Source organism: Pieris brassicae, chromosome 7, assembly GCF_905147105.1.
Source record: "Pieris brassicae chromosome 7, ilPieBrab1.1, whole genome shotgun sequence".
NCBI classification, from domain to species: Eukaryota; Metazoa; Arthropoda; class Insecta; order Lepidoptera; family Pieridae; genus Pieris; species Pieris brassicae.
Window position 1 is genome coordinate 12,028,194 of NC_059671.1, and position 17,203 is coordinate 12,045,396.

General features: G+C 32.0%; 1 protein-coding gene across 1 annotated transcript in view; it reads right to left on the reverse strand.

Annotated features, from left to right (window-relative positions):
- The window catches only part of LOC123712330 (leucine-rich repeat and immunoglobulin-like domain-containing nogo receptor-interacting protein 3), a 101,547-nt gene extending 88,280 nt beyond the window's left edge, over positions 1-13,267 (reverse strand). The window contains exon 1 of the mRNA XM_045665355.1: positions 13,166-13,267. The gene's annotated coding sequence lies outside the window, so the exon portion shown is untranslated. The remainder of the gene's footprint in view (positions 1-13,165) is intronic.
- Positions 13,268-17,203: the final 3,936 nt, after the last annotated feature.

Sequence of the window (17,203 nt, forward strand, 5' to 3'; positions counted from 1 at the left end):
TGAACCTACATTACGTTCACTTTAATCCTGAACATTTAGTACTGATTAAACCCGGTTTAATTAACCAAGAACTATACAGGTAACATTAGTTCTTATGGGTTGGTTAAGCTAGAATATGATTTTACTAAATGTTAATCATACATCCATTGTATAGGTAAAGAAGCCTTTTTTATCTAAACAATTATTATGTGAATTATATTTCTGGATATTATTTTTTTAGATACGCTGGTCTTGGAAAACCCTGCGCGAGCAATGCCACCTTTGTCTGTGATGAAATTTAGTATATGAAACTTAATGCTTACAATAACAATATAAATAAATAAACTTAAGTGGAAGTGGGCGGGGCAAAAGACAAGAAGAACAGAAAAGTGGAGCAAGAAAGTTTTAAACAGTAAACGTAAAGGAGAAAGCCAATTTAGAAGATGGACAGACCAGATTAAGGAAACAGCAGGTTGTACATAGTAGACCATGGCACAGTGCAGACAACAATGGTATTTGGAGAAGACGAAAAAGGGCACACAGATACCTAAAATAATGATATATAAAGATAAATGAATAAAAAAGTTGACTGAGAAAATTATGCTCGTTTAGTTAATGATGAATTTAAAGATGTTTCAGTTTCCAATTAGAGCAGTGTTGTATTAGTTCGTAGGTTCGGTCCCAGCTATGCACCAATGTACTTTGTTCTGTCGATCGAACGGTGAAGGAAAACATCCTGAGAAAACCAGCTTGCCATAGACACAATTAGACGACGGCGTGTGTTAGGTAGGATATGAAGTTGAACACATAATTTCCTGTTGTATTGGCCATGCCGAGTATGACACTCGTGAACGGGTGGACTTATGCTGTGGCTTCTTGTACTGACTGGTCGGACTTGAATTCGTGTATGCGGTGATGTTAGTTACTTAGACTACGTATTTGCGTGTTGTTCTCACGAGAATGTAAGTGCGTGCTCATATTTCACCTTACCTCCTGCTGGTAGAGGACAAATCTTTGTTTTTAATTTATTTTATAATTATTAATTACTTAAGATGTAATGTGGAATATAGTGTAATGGTTGTAGCTCCTTAAAAACGTTTTTGCCAATTCTTCCGTTCTACCCCCTTGATTTGAGAACTGGCAATAAATGTAAAATTAGAAGTATTTCATATATATTTCTGTTTTGACCTTCATAAGTGTACATTGTGTTACCTACATGAATAAATGATTTTCAATTTTGAATTTAAATAAATGTTTTGAGGACTGTTAATGACACTTCACTAACACACAAAAATCTCCCCCAAAAATACTTAATCTGTCATAAAGGGTAAGATTCAAAGTCTAAAAATAACGCGAATTTCCATATGACAAAACACATACAAGAACTAATTCTAAACTAAGAGAAATTAAAGTCAAAATTATGGCAATACTGCTAATGAGCTACAAAAGGAATTAAAATTTAGTGATCTGGCAAAAATGGCACCAAAGTTCGCAAAGCCAAAACAAACATGTCTTACTTCGATTTTGTTTGGTTGCGAGCCAACCTACGTCTGCATAACAAGATGTGCCATTGACCTATTCGTTTCCATATTGAATATATATAATCTATAGGCTCTTTATATATATTTATTTTATATATAAGTATTGAATCGTAAAACACTTCTCATTTTGTGTATTGCAAAGTAATCGTTTCTGAACATGCAAGTTTTAACCATCTTTTTTATTTATTTATATAAACATTGTTAAACAATGTGTATGGTGAAAAGGACTCAATTATCGACACATTTTCGGTTACACATACAAAAGTGGCAAGCTACTTAGATAAATTTAAAAAGTAATCCTATTGTATTGGGATAAATTAGAACAAATTAGTGAAGATGAATGCCGGAGTTGAACCCGATCGATAAGTCTTAATTACCAACTTCGCCTCCAGATATCAGTCAATGTTATTAAATGTTACCAAATTAAATTCAAGTCAACTTTTATTCTGTACTAGCTATATCTGTCGTTTCACTGATGGGTTTTAGGTACAATTTCTAAGATCAAACAAACTTTAACATGATAATAATATAGATTTTATCACAATAAATTATAAATACAATAATTATTTTTACTGGTAGTAAAAATATTCGTTAGTTCCTATATTCGTGTTTTAAGTTCTGTGGAAAGTTTTCCACAAAGGAAATTTGAATTCCAATTGGTTGGACTTCCACATCAAACAATTAAAAAATAATTGAGGCCACGTTGATTTCATTTAGATATAAGTTGTTTAAGCTATTGCGGAATATTATATCCTGAGAGCAGTGTTAGCCTAGTGGCTTCTGCGTGCGATTCTCCTCGCTGAGGTCGTAGGTTCGATCCCGGGCTATGCACCAATGGACTTTCTTTCTATGTGCCCATTTAACATTCACTCGAATGGTGATGGAAAACATCGTGAAGAAACCGGCTTGACTTAGAGCCAAAAAGTCGACAGCGTGCATCAGGCACAGAAGGCTGATCAGTTACTTTACTTGCCTATTAAATTAATAAATGATCATGAAACAGAAACAGGAATCTGAGGCTCACAACTAAAAAGGTTGAAGCGCCATTTTTTATTTTTATATTAAAAATATCCAAAGCGCTAAATCACCTGCATCATGAGCACACTATTGGGTAATACTTAGATAAACACAATTATTAATGATTTTCCTTTCCTAAATGTTTGAACATTTATGTTAATGATTTTACCTTTCGTAAATGTTTGAAATTTTTTGAGTTATACTGCACAATTGGTATTATTTAGGTATGTTAGCTGCAGGGTTACGAAATAAACTATAATATTTATTTCACTTAACGGTTGTCATGGAAACATTCGCTTCTTATTAAAAAGACAAATTACAAGTATAAAATAAATACGCTTAATCCCATTACGTTTAACTGTCATTGCGCAAACAACGTTTCCACGGTTCTTATAATAATTACACTAACATTATTACACGAAATGACCCTAATCGCTGTCAAGCAGCCCTTCCCACATCCCACTGACAGACAATCTATTTACACAATACAAAATAAGAAACTTATTTAACAACTAGTTGTATTACGAACCCTTTTAACAAAATTAATAAAAATCACTTCGTTTTGTTAAAGTATATACGTGATTTTTGTAAAGTCAAAGTCAAAAATCTTTTATTCATATAGGTAACAAATGTACACTTACGAACGTAAGAAAAAGAAATATACATTGAATGCTTCTAATTTTACATTTACTGCCAGTTCTCAGATCAAGGGCGTAGAACGGAAGAGATGAACTGGCAATAAACTCTTCGCCACTCTTTTTAATAGCCAAGTTTTTTTGTTTAACACAACGTTTGTATCCTTACAACATGTTCTATGTGACATCTTAAGTAATCTTCTTCAATCTTAATAAGATAAATTAAAAAGAAAGGTTTTTCTCAGATTGTCAAAGATCCTCTATCAGCAGGAGGCGTGATGAAATAGGAGCACACACACACTCGTGGTAACAACACGCAAATACATTGTACAAATAACTAACATCACCGCATACACGAATTCAAGTACGGCCAATAACCACAAGTAACTAATTAATTAATAGATACAAAAGACTATTATTATTTAGATTTATTGATCCCTTGGAGGATGGGACAGACGCTGAGCTGGAGGAAAATAATTAACGGCTCAAATGAAAGTCTTTTCGCCAACCTTGATTATGTTCCTTTTGGAGAGACTCTTATAGATAGCACCCCCAGCACTGGTGACCCCAGAGCTGGTACTTTCTTTGCTCAACGAATGAGTATCGCAATTCAGCGATGATACTCTACCAGCATTAAATCTACCCTGCCATTGGGACCAAACTTTTCTTAATTTGTTTTAATTTTCTATTTATCGATTAATTATTGTTATAACTATGGTTAAGAATATTGTAAATACTGTATAATGTGTTGGATATTTTTAATAATTATAGTAATATGTTAGTTATTACTAAAGAAAAATAATCATTAAGAACCTCTATACAGTAAATAATGCAGTTTAGCGACTGTTTATTAAAGAGAACTCGCCTCATCATCGTTCGTTCTTTGTAATTCAATTCAAATTCAAAGAAATTCAAAATATTAATAAATATTGTAAGAAATTTTCGTCTATACAGAAATAATGTTTTGTTATTTAAATTATTTACCATTATTTCTTATAGAGTTAATAATTGTAGCCTAATTGATTGTTGGTGATAGTTGTTCTAAAACATAGACATAACATTTATTACTAACAAAATACATACAATTGCATATAAAATAAAAAATAATTAAAAAAATAAAAACAATTAAAAAAAGAATAATAATAGGGAGATAACATTTTTTTTAAAGAAAAACGTTTAATTGTGTAATGCGTGTGTGCTGTGGTTGTAATTGGCCCTGGCTCAGCATTATGCTGAGGAACAGAGTTGTTCCAAAGCGCTGGTTATTCTGCCAGAGACCACAGCAGCTAGTTTGCGCCTCAATCGCAAAGAAGACAAATAAGAATGTAATACTCAGTAGAAACAAATACTAATAATAAAAGTAAAAGTTAGCAGTATAATCAAAGAAGAAAAAAATGTCAATAAAATAAAACTATAAATAAGAATAATTGTTAAGAAGTAGATAAATAAATATTTTTGGGCGGATTAAAAACTATATTACGTGACATTTTTGTTAAGTAAGTAGATGTTTTTTTATAATTGCGACAAAAATTTGATTTTAGTTGAAGATTTTTCAACGGACGAGGGATATTATTCCAACACTTTGTCGCACTATATTTAAAACTCCCACGAAGCCTCCTCATGAAGCCGTCCGATACGGGTGAATGGCGAGCTCCTGAGTACAACTTTCTTCTTGTTGTCATTACTACGCCAAAGGAGCTTTTTGTAAAGATATTTTATTTATATGTTAAGATAACAACGTGTATGCATAAAATTACCCAAAAAACATCACAAATTTTAGTCACATACATCAACATCAATTATTTTAGAATATAAGCAAGCTAACAAGGAAAAAAAATTGCAAGCAACCACTAAATAAATAATAACAAAAAAAGTTTAATAACTAAAACTATAAACAAAGTTACGGTAAGTTGGAAGATTGTTGTAAAATGTATCAAAATTTTATATTTTAGTAAGTATTTTCTTTTACTTGATTACGATATTGTTCTATATATAAGTAATTATCTTATTTTAAGTAGAAGAAGTATCCTATAATTTTACGAAATTGTTGTGTAAAGAGGAATATGACCACTTCACTATGCCTACTATTAGAGGAGATAATAAAATTTCAGCGGCGTAGCAACCCTAAAATTGGACTGAGATTCTTGTATATGGTTCGTGATCATTTGAACACGATCTAACCGATTGATGACACGAGGGGAAAGCTAATAGTTGGAGCTCCTCACAAATATTTATAGAAACAAAATACAGAAAATGTGGCGGAGTGTTGGTGTTCTTAGTTAATTCTTACAAAGCCGGCAACACACTTACGAGCCTTCTAGCCATGTGAGTGTGTGTATCACTTAACATCAGATGGGGCTGCTACCCGTTTTGTAACATAAACAAAGATGAATAGGATATATTTTTTAAACATTTTATTGTTAACAGTATCACTTAGTAATCACATAAATTGGGTAAAATTCATAAAGGTAATGTAAAAAATATACCATACTTAAATTGCCTTTAAGCAAAAATTTATGAAAACGCTTTGGTCAGATACCCTTGATTTGTTTTTTTGAACATTGGTCTGTAAACAAAAATTGTAATTTCCTCATAAACAGTAATGACTTTGTTGTCGGACATAATTTTAATATATAATTTAATAGGTCGATGAGACACTTGCAAATCCTTCTAATAATCCACTTCCTTCCGCCCGTAAACACTTACATTGTCAGAAAGCTCACAAAGGCGTTGCTGACCTTTTAAAACACATACATACATATTATATACCTTTTTACATTTTCAATAGAACTTTATAGCATCATTGACGACGCCAATATCGTGCAATTCATACAATACAACAGGCTCATGTGGTTGGAGCAGGTGCACCCAATGGCGGGCGACAGAACCCCAAAGTCCTTACTGAACTCAGAATCTGGTAGCAAGAGATAACCCGATAGACCAAATTTACGTGGGATGGAGTTGTCAAAGCTCTCGAAAAAATAGGGGTTCTAATTTGGACGCAAGAAGCACTAAATAGATTGGGATGGTGTATACTAGAGGAGGCCCCACGAGGGGTTCATAGCCATTAATGACGATGGTGGCCTTTTTATACCAAGTATTCTTGTTATACTCATTATTTTTTAAATGTACCATTTACTCAAACGTTTTGATCAAAGAATTCAATACAGATAAAACAGTTTCAAACACAAGCAAACGAAAATAACAATAGCATTTTCTAGAATTCATTAAATTTACAAATTTAATATTATTACAGCGCGCAATAATAAGACTTATTTTCAGTGTACTTTGTTAAATTAAATAAACTTGGTATATTAATAAGGACGTGTATTTGAAGTAATATTTTGATCTTTACTTAATTATACTTTGTAAGAAGACCAGACGCATTTGCGTGCTAGTACATGGACGCATATCCATAGACTAGACGCATTTGCGTGTTAGTGCATTGTTTATTAATAAAAAAATAAAGAATGAACTACACTCATAGAATAATGAATACTTATAATCGTTTCCCCATTGGTTAATTAATTATATTTCTTTACTCTGCTTTTCCATAGTAACCTATAAAATATCTAAGCATAATATTATTTATTTATAAAATCATCCCAACGCTCGGCACACTATACTACCCTTTACATTGGTACAAGAAAAATAAAATCCAAAGAAAAACACTTTTTGAACGGATTAAAGCTATGTATTATTTTTTACATAATTCTAAATTTTAATTTTTTTCCGACGTTTCGCGTACTTTTCAGTGTACGTGGTCACGGTGACTGAAGACGAAAGGTGTTAAATGTCAAAAGTATAACAGCTGCGGAGAAAGTTGTTTTATCTGTATTTATTGCCCCAAAGTTGGTATCGACTAAAAGATGACGGGTTTTTGCAAAAATGGCTCACGGTGTCCTCTGTTTTCCCGGATTGTTTGTCTTCGGGTTTTAATTTGGATATTATTGGATCCCAGGTGTTTGATAATTTTAGGCCGTCTTCTCTATTGAAATTGGGGTGCTTTTTTAACTATAAGTTTTAAAAATAATACATAGCTTTAATCCGTTCAAAAAGTGTTTTTCTTAATGTATAAAAGCTATTTTAACAAAAGAAAATACTATAAAATCCAAAGTTTAATGTGACAAGCATTTATATACAAACAGAAAGAGATTAAAAAAATATATAAAATCTGTAGAAATATCGTTTTCAAAGTGTGAGGAGATATTGATATCCAGACCTATCTCGTTTATCAGAATGCTTAATCTGGATATCGGTGAGTTTTGGCCAAAACGCGTTCTTCTAAAAGAATTATTTTAACAAAAAGAACTTCAGCTGTTACAAATATCCTACAAGTCAAATTAAACACCATCGAATTGCTTACAATTCTTCATGAAAATACCTGGGAAAGATTATCGTATCTTGAAAAGGGATACTCGATAGATTAATTTAATCAAAGGGATTCAATATAAGCTGTAGGATTTATCAAAATGCCGTGAATTCAAATTAAATCTAGTCTAACAATTTACAAAACATTGAACCATTCGGATCAATTGTAGAAGTTTTTGTTATGACGCTAAATGAATCATAATTGAATTTTTTTAAAGTATATTTTTGTACTGTTACGTTGTGTCGAGTCTTTCAGGTTTTATCAGCTTTGATTACCAGTATAAGCGCAAATTAAAAATATATATCTCATTTGTTCTCCATCTCTGGGTACCAAATGGTCAGTCCTCTGACGAGTTGATTTTTGAAAGATGAGGCGAAGATAAAATATAGTTATTGCGCGATTCACAAAAGCTTGACCGTAACGATTTTTTTAAGGTTTTCTGTTTAAAAGATGTGTCTCTTAAATAAATATAAAAGTGTACAGTAGAACAAAGAATCTAATTATACCCAGAAACGTTTAAATTTAAAATAAACGTTGATTAATAATTGCATCTTTTCGCAGGATAAATCCAGCGTTTTATAACAGAAATAACATTTACAGAAGAATATAGAAAAGCAACAACAATGTAGGATAACGACTAAGGCAGGACAAAACAAAACACCCACAACAGAAATGTACAACGTGAAACTGTGTACGAAAGTTGTGGAATTTTCTCTATCAAATAATAAATATTACAGTGTTACAATATAGTCTTTGGTATACGCGAATTACAAATTTTAATAATAATAGTGATCTTTATTTATTCTCTAGCAAAAACTTGATATATAAATATGTTACTGTTATTTATTATTATAAATAAATTATTTTCTTTCTTCTATTAATGCTTGTAAGAATACCTGTGTTACAGGACATCAGGCCAGTTAAATAAAGGCGTCATCGATATTGAAGATCAATTACATGACTAAGCACTTTTGTTAATCCAGCGGTAATTTGCAAATACCAGTACAGTACAGGGGAATCTGAAGTTACCGCTGCAGTGGACACTCTCTATTCCAGAGAGCTCGCGGTTGCGTTGCTGACCTTTTAAGATATCATATATTGCACATGACAAAATTTCGATTCAATTTTCACTTACTTTCTCGCTTTCTTCATAACTTCGAAAAGTCATATAATTTTATAAATATTAGTGGACAAAAAGCTAACTTAGCCTTACCTAAGCTGCTTTCAAGCCTTGAAGGCTGTATTTTACCTACTTACCTTTGAACTTCAAAAGTTTGTTAAATGGTTCCTTATTTTTTACTCAACAACCGGGTTCAGAGTCAAGATGGGGCGAAGTGTCAAAATTTAAACAACCTCAAACTCTCGAGAGATCAAACCTTCGCCTGTTAGCTATGAAAAATATTTTTAAATGTTTATAATTTTATTAAGGAAGTTTTAAAAACGTGTTTATTAAGAGGCTCACGATATGCTTTTATTTTTTGGTTACAATATGACAAAGATATCGTTACTACACGCGTGCTTCGTACATTTAAATCGAGAGTGCAATTACGTTCTTGTTCAACTTGTTTAATATCACGTATACATTGCCATTCTCACTACAATAATAATACTACTGGCCAGACTCGACCTATTTTTTAATTATTAATGCACATAGCGTAGCCATACAGTTACAATCAACAATAACTATTTACACAGAAAACCTTTTATTTTTTATATTAGTTTTATATTATATGGAAACTAGCTTACAGGACACCCAAAAATGGCAGCCCATGGATACCCATTTCAGTGGGTGCGGTGCGTTGACAGAAGAGTAAACTTTTTCTTTAAACAATTGGAGGTAGTTTCACCCCGGGAAGACCCCCACCGGTAGCCGACTTCCAAGTTCGCTAGTTCGCAAAAGAAAATGTCTAAGTTAAAATAACCTATTTGCCTAAGTAAAAATAATTTATGAATTGAATCGCCAAGTTAGCTTACGATACATAATACATAAGATTGTGAGATAATTACTAAGAATCTAATACCTTAATTACGTGATGTAATATTAACATGCATGATTAAGTTAAATTATGCACAACAATCCCTTAATTATCACGTATATAATACTAGGTATGTTGTCTTCCTTAATACAATAATTATTATTCATTTTTTTTAGTTTTTAATATTATTCATTTGTTTATTTTACACTTTCGAGTGTTTAAATACCAAAATTCGTTCTATCCGAGTATATACAGCTAAACTAAGTCATTCTCTCTTAAGTCTTATGTTAACCTAGATCGTAATGTTCATTGATGTCTTAGTAAAGTGACAACTATAAAAAAAAATCAGTTACAAATAGGCTATACTACATTATCGTATAATATAAGTGTATGTATAATATAGTGTTGGAAGCTGTTGAAGGAATTTTTTGATATTATTATTCATAAAAAAAAATCTGTTGTAATTTATCTAAGAATTATTGACTGTTTCATCACAGCATAAACTATATATATACTCGTACTGGTGCTCTATATATTAACTTACGTAACCTGGATGATGCAATCTACCTATTTCACTTAACAACTTTTTGTATAACATTTACAGCAAATTCCAGAAAGATTATTATTGTACATTATTAAGTCCGTCTCTGTTACTTTTATTTCCATAGGTTGTTCAGTGTTATACCTGTCGTATTCATACATTGGACAGTCGGTCAAGACATGTAACACCGTCTCTTTAACTGTACAAGGACTAGGAGTAAATGTTATGTATAAAAATTTATCATCGAATTGAGTAACATTATATTTCCCTTATATAGACCCATAATTGAATATTTATATACAATTGATAAATTTGGTACAATTATAAGGCGGTTCTAAATAATTACTTATTTGCCGTGGAATAGATGATTAGCTGTAATACGTTTATACGATAAAACTAGTTCCTAATATTATGTTAAAAATGTATTTATTTTCAAGACACAAATATACAGTATTTACAATATTCTTAACCTACATAGTAATAATAAAAAATAATACAAGGAAATTCTAATTCAAAAAGTTTCGTATTTGTGGCAGTGTACCTTTAACGCTGGCAGCATTTCCTCACTGTATTGAGATATTTATTCGTAGAGCGAGGAAAGCACCAGCCCTGGGGTTACTATTATTATTTATCAGGCGCCAACTTAAATCTTTAATTAGCGCTTGTATTCAAAATAGATGGATAACAAGATTGACTTCACTTTCGACGCCTTTTTTATTCAAATACTTCTACATAATCTGTACCCGTGATTGCGTGGTCTTAAGGATTATGGGAAAACTTTTTATTTGAAAATTTAAATGCTTACAGGATTTTTTATAATCGTGTTTGTTGTGTGTTTGCTTGACTGTTGTTTAGCTTAGTAAGTAAACTTAGCTTACTTGATTGACGAAATTCATATACAATACACCATCGACTGCAGAGTTATAGTGTGTATATGTATTAACACGATTTTACAGTACTTCAACAGTTGTGTTACTTATGACGGTTGTGTTTGGTTTCCTTACAAGTGGTCATAGGACAAGGTAATTCCACAATTTGAACAATATGTTCTCTAAGAATCCCTCTCCCGTAAAAAAATCATTGGCCCTACAACCTTCATAGATCTGGGCCTCAGATTTCTGCATCTGTTTCATGATCATTTGTTAATCTAATAGCAGGTCGACGCCGACGCCGTCGACTTTTTGGGTCAAAGACAAGCTTCACGATGTTTTCCTACGCCGTTTGAGCAAATGTTAAATGCGCACATAGAAAGAAGTGCATTGGTGCACAGTCGGGGATCGAACCTGCGACCTAGCCTAACACTGCTCTCCCTCCGCAACAAGATATTCACAATTGTTCCGTGTGCCTCGATAAATTATAAAAATATGGACTTTTTCCACATTACCAAAGAGGATGTGAGGATTTTTTTAAGAAGCAGGAAGTGTTTTACTTTATTTAGCAGTAGTAACAATTTTTTTTTTTGTTTATCAATGTAATCTGTTTTGGCTTTGTACATCGTCTAATTAATTTTTAATATATGTAGCTGTAAGACAACTCATAAATATAATATATGCCTCAATATTTAATGAATGTGTTGGTAAAACTTTTATTTCTTTTGATCAGGATATTGAAGGCAATTTACAAATTTGCCCCTCCTATTGATCAGTGCATTAAAGTCGAATATTTGATGAAGCAATAATTTGATATTTGGATATCATAATGAATAATGGTTGTATCGCGTGAAAGCCTTGCGGTTACTTGTGTTTTACTATAGTTTGGTGTGGTCTGATTAGAACGTTCAGCCTATAATAGTGTCATACTCAACTGTAATAAGTACTGATCGATTAGTAATCAATTTATTTATACACTTCACAAGACAAATTAACAATCGGTAACAATTCTAAAAGCTGAGTGCTAAGATTTCAGGTAACTCGTGCTACATCAACTACAAGAAATATATAACAATTTTATTACCGCACTACAATAGTCACAGAGGTAAAATAATAGGATACCGAAATAAGGAAACTATCTTCCATTCGATACATTTAAGAAAGTAAAGATATCATTATCCTAATTTTAGGATAGCGATTATAGTCAAGACATTTGGATATATCTTTTCACCTTTATGGTACATTATATTTATGAAGCCTTGTAACTTAACAATGGGGTATGTAAATGACACATTTTTTGCGTCTATTTCGTGTCGACGATTATTTCTATTGGGTTTATTGTATGTTCAAGAATTATGTATTGACTTCACAAATCGATATAACTATGTTAATACTAAACCACTGAGACAACTAATTAACTAATGACTGATTAGTACACGAAAATACGCGGCTAGTAACTAAATATTATTTTCAAATCTATTACAATTACTTGGACAAAGATAGAAAAACAGTTTGTAAATAAAATAATGGATAAAGAGCGAAACAGATGAAAATTTTCAAAGAAAGTTCTCGTACGTCATAGTTTTTATAAATTTAGAAAATTCAGCCTACAAGTCTAGCCTGGTAAACGCTACGGTTAATCGTAGCAGACCTACGAAAGTCCATTGAACAACGCCTTAGGAATTAAAGTTAACAAATAAAAACGTGTATGAAATGGTAATTATTTATTAATTATAGCAGGTCGCATGTTAATTCTACTTAACATTGTCACACAATAGCAATTACTATTATACAACGTAATATACTAATACAATTTAGTTCAATGACTGTACAAAAGTAAAAAAACTTTGATAATTAACTACTACAAGTGTGACGGAAGATGTATTTATTACCAACATTTTTAATATTTACAGTTGAACATATGCCCCAAAATTATTTGTACTAGTCAAAGTTGATCAGTATTTATTTTTAAAATGTATTTATTTTGAAATTTATAAAAAGCTTTTCCTACTTGAATATACCTTTGCGTTACGATCAAAAAAATATATATTCATTCTCAGGTTTTATTTCTTATAAATTATATCTTAAAAGCGTATAAAAAGGGCCCCATAAAATATTTAAAACAATCGCGTCGTAACACTTTCTTAAGCGCTGTGACGAATGAATACTTAATAAAGTCGGAATATTTATTTTCATAAAACTCCAGGAATTCAGAATTGTCAACACAAAACTCACCTCGGGATTTCGAATATAAACACAAACACTTCACAGCACACACTCAAAACCTTCGCAAGTTACGAAAACCCGACACTTCGCGATAAAACACGTGCGCTTTCCGTACGGCTGCGTCGTCAACTGACGGCTTATACCAATCTATATACTTACACTCATACTATGAAATGCTGTCATAGTGCGGTAACTTAAATCCGTTAAAAAAAGTGTTATACAATGAAGTACATTTTGAGTAAAATTATTCATTAAATTGAATTTATTGTGGAGTCATTTTTAAATTGTTTTTTATAAATTTATTAGACCGCAATCGAATACTATTTTGAAATTGCCTGTATTTAAATTTATTTATTTTTTAATTTAAATTTCATTGTATTTGCTTGGCAAATTATCGTTCAATATATTGCGTTTTATTAAATTTCAAACCATTTACGTTTATAATTAAACAGTAACAGAAGTTCAGGAATAAGAGTGGTTAGACACGCAATTTTGTGGTTGATCGTTTGAGCCTCAGCTGAACCAATTTTTATTTATTTGCTCATCTAATACATGCGGGAATGGCAAAAGAAAACGACGATTATCTTACCAATTAACGAAATTTGTCCTATTATGAAACGCGATCAATAACAAATATACGAAGTAAAAAAAATACTTTTTTCTGTAATTATAAATACTAAGTTTTTAATAAACTTTACGCCTGGGTTATACGAAAATATTGCTTTTAGTATCACCTGGTTTAAAACACTGAAAGGCCAAGATTTTGGTACTCCTAACAATTATGCAGCGTTCTATTCTACGAAGTTAAAATAAATAACAGTGTAATGAAGCTTTACAAAAACAACAGACGTAACACTCTCAAAAAAGTTAAAGTAGAAATTGCCGGTCACATTGACCGCGATGACATGTCAAAAAGACCCTTACTTGGAATAGCCCAGTGGGAAAAAAGACGACGCCCACCAGAAACTTGAAAATGGAATGACGGGAATGGGAAAATGAAAAAAAAATAGCGGGTTATATTGGAAAACCGTAGCGAAGATGAGAGACAAATAGAAGAATTTGGAACTTCACTCCGTTGTAGGGCGTGTACTAATATTATATACCACCACTAATCTAAGATTATATACCACCACTAATCTAAGATCTATATTCTTAAATAGTATATATATATATATATATAGTTAACTTTTCAACTTTCTCGTTTTCCATTCCAACCTTGACGTAACCATTAGCGAGTCACTAATGAGGTTTTGTTTGCACTTGACCACAGAATCAAGTTCCGAAAATAAGCTTACCTTGAAAATGAACTGTATTATCACAGAAACTTTTCTTTAACTTGAATAATTATGATATAAGAAAACTGATATATATATATATATATATATATATATTTTATAACAGAAGATGTTAAGTTATACCGTCGCCCATGGACACTTTCAATGCCAGAAGGCTCGCGAGTGCGTTGCCGGTCTTTTTAGAATTGGTACGATCTTTTCTTACTTCTGAAATACTTCAGTGGATAGCAGCTTATGAAACGCTCAGTTGTGGAACGACGGACGTCGAGGTGGTACGGGTGGAATTTCGTATTCTTCTTCGACGTCCGATGATAAAACTCAGCTGCAGGTAATCTGAACATCTTCTCTGAATACTCTACATGTTAAATCTGATAAAAGATGCAGAGTGACCCCACATCTCTCAGCAACGGCAAGGTATAAAGGAATCGTCGAAGAATCGATTTATATTATAAATCTTCATTAATGTTTCAGTCTCATCGTTTCATATAACCTCATAGTTGTATGCGTTACGGTGAAACCATAACAGTCCGGTTATAACGCCATATATATATACCATATCTACGCACTCAGTTACGAAGGCTCGATGACGTTGTGAAAAGATAACTATTTGAATCATGTTAAAGAAAAAGAAAACAATGTTGGCCTAGTGACTTCAGGGTGCGACTTTCCTCCCTGAGGTCGAAGGTTTGATCCCTGGATGAGCACCAATGCCTTTTCTTTCTAAGTGCGCATTTAACATTTGCTCGAATGGTCAAGGAAAACATCGTGAGGCTTGACTTAGACCCAAAAAGTTGACAGCGTGTGTCAGGCGCAAGATTTTTAATATTATAAAGAAGAAATAGTAGTTTTTTGTTTTAAAACAATAGGGTTTTGGACTCATTTTAAAACTATTAGAATACTACATTATCCCTGATAAATGAATGATAAAAAGGGGATCAGTATGGTTCGGTATAATTTCAATAATGTAGAAGCCGTTAGCGTTATCTACTGACAATAGAACAAATTCATGTTCTACAGTATCATAGAAGACATCACATTCATCACACACACAGGGCTAACTATTATCTATATATCTATTACATATTTAATCAAATAAATATACAGCAGTGCAAAGCCGCTAAACGCTATCGAAACGTATGAGATATAGGAGAATTATGTTGTACAATATCCTTAATAGTAATAAATCACTTTGAGTTTAGTGTGTGACTGTCCATTCCAATAAGAAATACATTTATCAAAATAAATATTTAATATTTACCCAAAAACGTATACTATCAATAAAAAACTATTATTGATTACTTTAACAACAAACAACGTTCTTGGCCTACATTTCAAATTGATTCATACATTTGAGTACCATGTGTCGCGTAGAGGGGATACGTATCGCTACGGCGTAGACTGTAATGACAATTAAATTAGGGGCTAACTCACAGCTACACCATTATTAGATCACTTTTTATTAACACACTGAGAAACATTTTTTTAACGTAATTAATTACATACATGTTTATAATCAGTAAATTTAAGCTTAAAAATATTTATTTAATTGTTAATCGTAATAATTTTAATCAGTCTATATGTAATAGGACTGCCCATAATATTATTTCTATTAATCAAAGTTTATCAACAGTCTTTTTGTTAGATATGTATTTTAAGTTCCATGATATTACATAAATTTAAAATACATTACGAAATAGTATATATAACTCACTCACAAAACCGCGAAACGTCGGATTTTTTTTTAATTATGTAAAATAATTATAAGTTTATAATAATATATAACTTCAATCCATTGAAAAAGCGTTTTCTTTAGAAATAGTATATAATATATTAGAAACTTATGGGTATCGAACAAGTATTGGTATTAAAGTATAACGATTTTTAAAAAATATTAATAATATTTTTATTTTCAGATATTTTTAAATGTATAAAACCCTTTCTTTAAAAAAAACTTATTAAGGAAATACATAAAGAATAGTATCTACACCTTTATAAGAAAATAAAAGAGACGGAAAATTTTGTTTTTAGATTAAATATTCATTATTAAAGACTTATCATCATACGTATATGTTTAGTATAAAATTAGTTAGTATTTTATTAAGCTACCACGCTTAAATAAGCAAATAACAGCGGCGTAACACATAACGTTGGGCGCCGCTTGGACGGAATTGAAAGATGGAATGGAAATAAATAGCAAGAAGATGAAGATGGCACCCCAATGCACAGTTGTTCAAGCCGAATTAATGGCACTACGAAACGTGATTAACCACATAAATAAAAATAGATACACTAAAATCTACAGTGACTCTAGGTCAGCATTAGATGCTATTGTGAGTGGACGGTCTCTCGATCCCCATGTAGCCAGGATACGCCGGAGCTTCGAAGAGTGCTGAAAAAAAAGAACTCATGTAAGCCTCTTTTGGGTTTATTCGCATGTTGGTACGCCGGGGAACGAGACACGTTAGCAAAAGAAGCGGCGGAAAAACTAACGTCAAACTTGAATACGCCGCATACCCGTCGTATATTAAACATCAGATAAGGCGAAAGATTTGGAATGTACGCTACCTGGAGAGTGAAACAGCTGGAACTACAAAATTATTCATCAGAAATGTTAGAGCTGCGTATAAATTAAGAAAAGAGAAGCGTTACACCCCAGATGGCGCAAATTCTTACAGGAGCCTTTGCACATAACCTGCATAGGTTTAAAATTAGGACAAGCCCATCAACATATTGTGTCTGCAGTCATGCCGAA